Genomic DNA, 7,963 nt, shown 5'->3' with positions numbered 1-7,963 from the left:
ATATTATAAATTAGGGAAAAGGCTAGAGATCTAACGAGGAAAAACTGTCAGTAAAATCCCACAGATCAATCTATAGGGCATGTGTAGGATATATGTTATCTCAGAATGTGGAATAGAAACATAAAAAATAGGAGCAGGAGTAGGCCATTCGGCCCTTCGAGCCTGCTCCACCATTCATTATGATCATGGCTGATCATCCAACTCAATACCCTGCTCCCGCTTTCTCCCCATATCCTTTGATCCCTTTTGCCCCAAGAACTATATCTAACTCCTTCTTGAAAATTTAATCTTAACCTTCATTTAAAAATCGGCTACATCTTCCTTCAAAGTGTTTCTAACTTGGAAATCAAACATCAAGTTAGGTTTAACACACTATCTGGGGAGGTATGAAAGCTGGAGTTTCTGAAAATGCAAAGAATGCAAATTTTGATGGCATACCATTTTTTGTGAGTACCACATCTGAGGCTGAATCATCTGCCTTTGTTCAACTTGTTATTCTCCACATATCACAGAAACTTTTTGCAAACTAGGATTTGGACCCAGAGCAGAAATAAATAATACTCTTTTGAACTGTGTACTTTTGTTGTGGTTAAATCAAGAAGGTAGTATCTACAAACATGGAGTTGCCATAAAGCAGGGCATCAATTGGGGAGGCAACATCACTTTCAACAACTCTGGAGAGGGCAGGGAGGTTGGAGGTGCGATGCTAATTTGCAAGGACAGGAGGGATTAAGTATAATTTTCTGTTCAGGATGACAGATTTGAATTGGGAATGGGGGGGGCGGGAATGGGAGAGAGAAGATATTTGAGCAGAGGGAACTGTTTACAATGTCGGATAGCATGGAAGCCAGGAAGGGAAGTTGAGTGGCCAGCAGTTTAATATGAATATGGTTGAGACCAGGATGTGGGGCTTATGGACAAGGTGAGCTCAGAGGGAATGAGTAGGGATGGGAGGGAATCGAGAGAACAATGAGAGTTTAGGGCTAGTGCAAGGGTAAGAGAGAGGTGCAGCAGAAACAGCTGAATGGATGGTCTTAACTTTGGTGACAACAAAGTCCATGAACTACTTGTATATGTTGAAAGTGGAGGGGACATGGGAGAGAGTTTTAAGGAGACAGTGGGAAAAAGAACTCGGGAATTATCTTTGCATTCCAGGATGATCCTCGAGTGAGCAGCAGTTTTTCCAGCGGAGTGAATCTTTTTTAAAATATATATTATCCAGTGCTTTATGTGGTCGAGCAAAATCTAGAAATCAATGCCTAAACCAGTTGAGTGCCATAAATGTTCAAAGCTGCATCCCTTAGCATTAGAGGACAAAGATGGGCTCCGTACCAAAGAGAGTAATCACAGTAATAGTAATTGTTTCACTGGAACAGGGCATCAAAGACAGAGGTTAGGGTTTGATTGAACAGATTGGTAGCTGCAGAAATATTACAAAGTGAATGATGGCCAAATAGTTGGTTGGGTGCTTGAGAAAGTATCATTATAAGTGAGTTAATTTCAAAGGCAGATGGAGAGGAAAAGAGATCGGAGGATGGAGTGGCGATGGTTGCAAGGAAGTTATTGAAGTTATTGTCTGTAATTGAGATAATGGGAATAGAGAGGCACATGAGATGACAAAGTAAAGAGGTGATTGTGAATATTGTGTAGGAAAGTTTATATGGAAGAAGTTAAAGGAAGGCAGTGAACTCAGATGAGAGAGTACAAGGTGAGTTATGATGGAGTTTGAAATCACCACTGGGCAGAGGCTGATGGAGGAAAGCAGTAAGGATATTCAGTGAAAAATTTGGCATAATGCTTGGATGGGCAATAGAGGTGTTGGGGGGGGGTGGGCAGATTAAAGTGAGAATTGGCGATGAGAGTGAGATCACTGACAGTTTGGGTGGGACCGGTAGTAGTGATAAGGTAGGGGGGGCTTCAGTAAGGGCGAAGGTTTCTTCTATGATCACGAGCCAAGTTTCCTTCTAGGCTGAGGTCCAATCATAGACAGCGAATCATTTACAATGGCTTCTGATCCCACCCCTTGGCACAGTCACTTCTGGTATCCTCTGTTATTCCTACTTGGCCTCTTCTCATCTGGATGCTGCCCCTTGGCAACATCATCCAAAAACATGCCTGTTTCCACGTGTAAGATGAAGTCACCCAGCTGTACCTCACCATCATGTCTCTCAACCTCTCCACCTCTCTAAATTGCCAGACTGCTTGTCTGACATCCAGTATTGGATTAATGGAAATTTCCTTCAATTAAATATTGGGAAGACTGAAGCCATTGTCTTTAGGTCCTGCTACAAACTCCATCTCTTAATCTGGCAACTGTCTGAAGCTGAACTAGATTGTTCATAACCTTAGTATCATATATGACCCAAGATGAGCTTCTGACCACACATTCACGCCATTACTAAGAACACCCATTTCCACTGCTGTAACATCGCCTGGCTGTACCACTGCACCTCAACTCATTTTCTGCTGAAACCCTCATTTATGCCTTTGTTACGCCTAGACTTGACTGTTCCAGTGCACTCTGGCCACACTACCTTCTATAGTTCTACCTTCTGTAAACTTGGGGTGATCCAAAACACTGCGGCCTGTGCCCCAAGTCACACCAAGTCCTCATCGCTTATCATCCTTGTGTTCACTTACCCACATTGGCTCCTGGTAAAGTAATTGTTATGTTCTTCTGTTGGATTGCTTTGCTCGGGAACACAGTTGCATGCCTATCGACGGGTGGGTGAGTTGGCAACAATATACTGCAGATGCAGAGGCCAATATAAGATGAAGCGCATGCTGTTTAATTACACAGGTAACAGAGCACAAAGTGTGCTTCCAACCAGACTCTACTCTTAGCTACTCATTAACATTGTAGCCTCCACTACACAGCAACTGGGTAATAGTCACGTGGTCAATCTGCTCACATTCTCTTAAAGGTGTGATGCACCTCAGGTTACCACAGTAATGCCCCAATTTTAAAACTATCATCCTCCAGGGCCTTCACCCCTCCCAATCTCTTCCTCCAATTCTGGCCTCTTAAGCACCCCCAGTTTTAATTCCTCTGCCATTGGTGGTTGTGCCTCCAGCTGCCTGGGCCCAAGCTCTGGAACCCTTTCCTAGACCTCTCCACATATCTACCTCACTTTCTTTCTTTAAGACACTCTGTAAAACTTTCTTCTTTGACCAAGCTTCTGGTCATCAGCCCTAATATCTCCTTACGTGGCTCAGTGTTATATTTTGTTTTATAATGCTTTGGGATGTTTTGTTTGTTAAAGGTGTTACATAAATTCAGAAAATGCTGGAGATACACAGCAGGTCTGGCAACATTGGTGGAGAGGGAAGCAGAGTTAACATTTCAGGTCTGTGACCTGGCATCAGTTTTGGCAGTTCAGCACTACCTGATGTTCTCTGGAATCTGGTCTTTAGAAGGGGGAGTTGGCAATTAATGTCATGCTGGCTCTCTTGGCGATATTATATCTAGGTGTTTCCTGTAGCGCCTTTTTAAAAAATCATTGTTGTTACATTAATTTTTTTTCCAAATCTTGTAAACTATTCTAATTTCTAATGATTCACCAACTATAGTGGCAAGAATGTGATTAACTTTACTACTCCGTTCTATAAGGATTCTGGAATAAAGTCAGTTCAGACCTGGTGACCTCTTTTTCTTTGATTTTCTCATCTGAAATTTCTGTTCTACCTTTGCAGAGAAAAATTTTCCTTATAAATTGAAGGGTACAACTCTAAAGGGGTGCAGGAGCAGAGGGACTTGGGTGTATTTGTGCACAAATCATTGAAGGTAGTAGGGTAGGTTGAGAGAGCAATTATTAAGGCATATAGGATTCGGGACTTTTTTTTATTCATTCAGAGGATGTGGGCTTCGCTGGCAGGGCCAGCATTTATTACCTATCCCTAGTTGCCCTTGAGGTGGTGATGGTGAGCTGCCTTTTTTGAGCTTCTGCAGTCCATGTGGTGTAAGTACAGCCACAGTGCTGTTAGGGAGGGTGTTCCCATCTATCTGCTGTCCTTGTTCTTCTAGGTGGTAGTGGTCGTGGGTTTGGAAGGTGCTGTTTAAGGAGCCTTGATGAATTCCTGCAGTGCATCTTGTAGATGGTACGCACTGCTGCTACTGTGTGTCAGTGGTGGAGGGAGTGAATGTTTGTGGATGTGGTGCCAATCAAGTGGCCTGCTTTGTCCTGGATGGTGTTAAGCCACTTGAGTATTGTGGGAACTGCACTCACCCAGGCAGGCAAGGAGTATTCCATCACACTCTTGACTTGTGCATTGTAGATGGTGGACAAGCTTTGGGAACTCCGGAGGTGAGTTACTCATTGCAAGCTTCCTAGCCTCTGACCTGCTCTTGTAGGCTCAGAATATTGGCCAGATTGGATTTGTCCTGCAGTTTGTGTGCAAGACATACCTTTTCCACGTAGCTGGTTAGATGCCAGTGTTGTATATGGCTAATCCAGTTCAGCTTCTGGTCAATGGTAACCCCCAGGATTTTGATTGTGGGGGATTCAGTGATGGTAATGCCATTGAACATCATGGGGCAACAGTTAGGTTTTCTCTTTTTGGAGATGATCATTGCCTGGCACTTGTGTGGCATGAATGTTTTTTTGCCACTTGTCAGCCCAAGCCTGGATATTGACCAGATTTTGCTGCATTTGGACATGGACTGCTTCAGTATCTGAGGAGTCGTGAATGGTGCTGAACATTGTGCAATCATCAGCGAACATCCCCACTTCTGATGATGGAAGGAAGGTCATTGATGAATTAGCTGAAGACAGTTGGGCCTAGGACACTACCCTGAGGAACTCCTGCAGTGATGTCCTGGAGCTGAAATGACTGACATCCTACAATCACAACCATCTTCCTTTATGCTAGGTATGACTCCAACCAGTGGGGAGTTTCCCCCCACCCCCCGATTCCCATTGACCCCAGTTTTGCTAGGGCTCCTTGATGCCACACACGCACAGCCTTGATGTCAAGGGCAGTCACTCTCACCTCACCTCGGGAGTTCAGCTCTTTGTCCACGTTTGAACCAAGGCTGTAATGAGGTGAGGAGCTGAGTGACCCTGGCAGAACCCAAACTGGGTGTCAGTGAGCAAGTTATTGCTAAGCAAGTGCTGTTTGATAGCATTGTTGAAGACTCCGTCTATTACTTTATCTGATGATGAAGAGTATACTGATGGGGTGGTAATTGGCCAGGTTGGATTTGTCCTGCTGTTTGTGTATAAGACATACCTGGGCAATTTTCCAGGTAGCTGGTTAGATGCCAGTGTTGTAGCTGTACTGGAATGGCTTGGCTAGCGGGGCAGGAAGTTTTTTAGCACAATTCTTCAGTATTATTGCCAGAATATTGTCAGGGCCCATAGCCTTTGCAGTACCCAGTCCCTTCAGCTGTTTCTTGATATCACGTGGAGTGATTTAAATTGGCTGAAGACTGGCATCTGTGATGCTGGGGACCTCCGGAGGAGGCCGAGATGGATCATCCACTTGGCACTTCTGGCTGAAGATTGTACCAAATGCCTCAGCCTTATCTTTTGCACTGCTGTGCTGGGCTTCCCCATCATTGAAGATGGAGGTATTTGTGGAGCCTCCTCCTCCAGTGAATTGTTTAATTGTCCACCACCATTCACTACTGGATGTGGCAGGACTGCAGATCTGAGATCTAATCCATTGGTTGTGGGATAGCTTAACTCTGACCATTACTTGCTGCATGCTGCTTATGCTGTTTGGTACACAAGTAGTCCTGTGTTATAGCTTCACCAGGTTGACACCTCATTTTAGGTATGCCTGGTGCTGCTCTTGGCATGCTCTCCTGCACTCTTCATTGAACCAGGGTTGATCTCCTGGCTTGATGGTTATGGTAGAGTGGGTAATATGCTGGGCCAAGAGATTACAGATTGTGTTTGAGTACAATTCTGCTATTGATGGCCCATAGTACCTCATGGATGCCCAGTTTTGAGTTGCTAGATCTGTTCGAAATCTATCCCATTTAGCACAGTGGTAGTACCACACAATACAATGGAAGGTATTCTCAATGTGAAGGCTTGATAGAGGCCAGGAGTACAAAAACAAGGAAGTTATGGTAGACCTTTATGAAAAACTGGTTTGGCCTCAATTGGAGTATTGTTTCCATTTCTGAGCACCACACTTTAGAAAGGATGAGAAGTCTGCAGAAAAGGCTTACAAGAATGGCTACAAAGACAAGAGACTTTAGTTACAGAAATAGATAGGAGAAGCTGAGGTTCTTTGTGAAGAGAAGGTTGGGAGGAAATTCGCTGGAGGTGTTCAAAATCAGGATGGTACGCAGGGAGAAATTGTTCCCATAGGCAGAATGGTCGAGATCCAGAGGACACCGATTTAAGGTGATTTAAAAAAGAAATGGTTGCAACATGAGTAAAAACTTTTTCTATGGAGGGAATGGTTAGAATCTGGAATGCACTTTCAGAGAACTGGCTGGACACAAAGGTCTCCTTCAGTGTTGTAACCATTATTTGATTCTTTGTCGGAAAACTCGGTAGAATATGGTTCCAGCCAACTACGTGTAGTATTAGCAGTTCACACAGACTATGTATAAAGTCAATGCTGCAATTATATGGAAATAAACTCCAATTGAAAAATGAGAGGACCCAAATAATTGCAATAGTTTATCAGATCTGTAATTGGACTCCTATGTGGAAAATATAACAAATTACTCTCAACCTCCAAGTTTATTTTATCTTTTTATAAAGAACTCTACAGAAGTATAACTTCAGCGGTAAAGGAAACTTACAATATTGCTGTGTAAGGTTATTACAATATGAAATACTAACCTCCATATAAGCTGACTGGATAATATAATGTTGGGTGGTGTTGCAATAGTAATGTTGTAAGTTTGGCCATTATGATTTTGTAAAGAATATATTACAATAATTTGCAGATATATGCGCGCTCATTCATCGTCGAACCTGCTAACTCCTACATGTGACGCGCGTTCTCTATAATGGGAACAGCTTAGGAAAGCCGATTAGAGGGACAGCATTGTCACAGAGTTTGCAACCAGCAGAAGGAACAACACTCTTCAGGACCAAGTCTCCTTGGAGCCTTCTTTCAGTTTCACTAAAATCATAGACAAATCTTAAAAGGTGAGTTACAAGTATCGATTAAATGTTTACGAGGTTATCTCAAATGCTCACCGTTAAGGAACGAAGTATTCACATCAATTAGGCGTTTGCAGGATTTAGACAGGAGACCTTCACCAGTCCCTCCCGCCCCACCCCCCGTGTTGCGTTTTTTGATTCTTTCCTTATTCTTTTAGGTTGTATTGAGGCAGAAGTATGTTTCGTTATTGGTGGAAAACGTCTGCAGTGATCCTGTGTGTCCTTTTAGCCAATTACGTTTTACTGGCGGATGCAGGTAAAGCGGTTTTCACATCGTTTCATATGTGAAAATAATTTATAATGCATCATCATAAAATAGTTCACATTTAAATTTGGTACTGTCAATGTTACAGAAAATTTGTAATGGCTATCCAAGCCTGCATTGAGGTCAATACAAAAGCCCACTCCAGGATTTGAGCACAACAATCAAGGGCTGAGTACTGAGGCAGTGCTGCACTGGCAGAGGTGCCGCCTTTTGGCTGAGACCTTAAACTGAGGCTGGTCTGCCCTCTCAGGTTGACGTAAAAGATTCCATTGAACTATTGCCCAGAAGAGCAGGGAGTTATTCCTGGTGTCCTGGCCAATGTTTATCCTTCAATCAACATCACCAAGACAGATTATCTCCGATCATTATCACATGGCTGTTTGTGGGGACAAATTGGCTGTTACAGTTGGACTTCAAAACTACTTAATTGTCTGGAAATCCTATGATCATGAAAGGCATAATGTCAATACAAGTCAGCCTTTTTTGTTTACCCAAGAATAACCTAGAATGTAAATTGTGCTGATGCATTTTTTTAATACTCTCTTAGTTTTCTGGACCAATTTTCTCT

Source organism: Carcharodon carcharias, chromosome 18 (assembly GCF_017639515.1).
Source record: "Carcharodon carcharias isolate sCarCar2 chromosome 18, sCarCar2.pri, whole genome shotgun sequence".
NCBI classification, from domain to species: domain Eukaryota; kingdom Metazoa; phylum Chordata; class Chondrichthyes; order Lamniformes; family Lamnidae; genus Carcharodon; species Carcharodon carcharias.
This window is presented reverse-complemented; position numbering follows the sequence as displayed.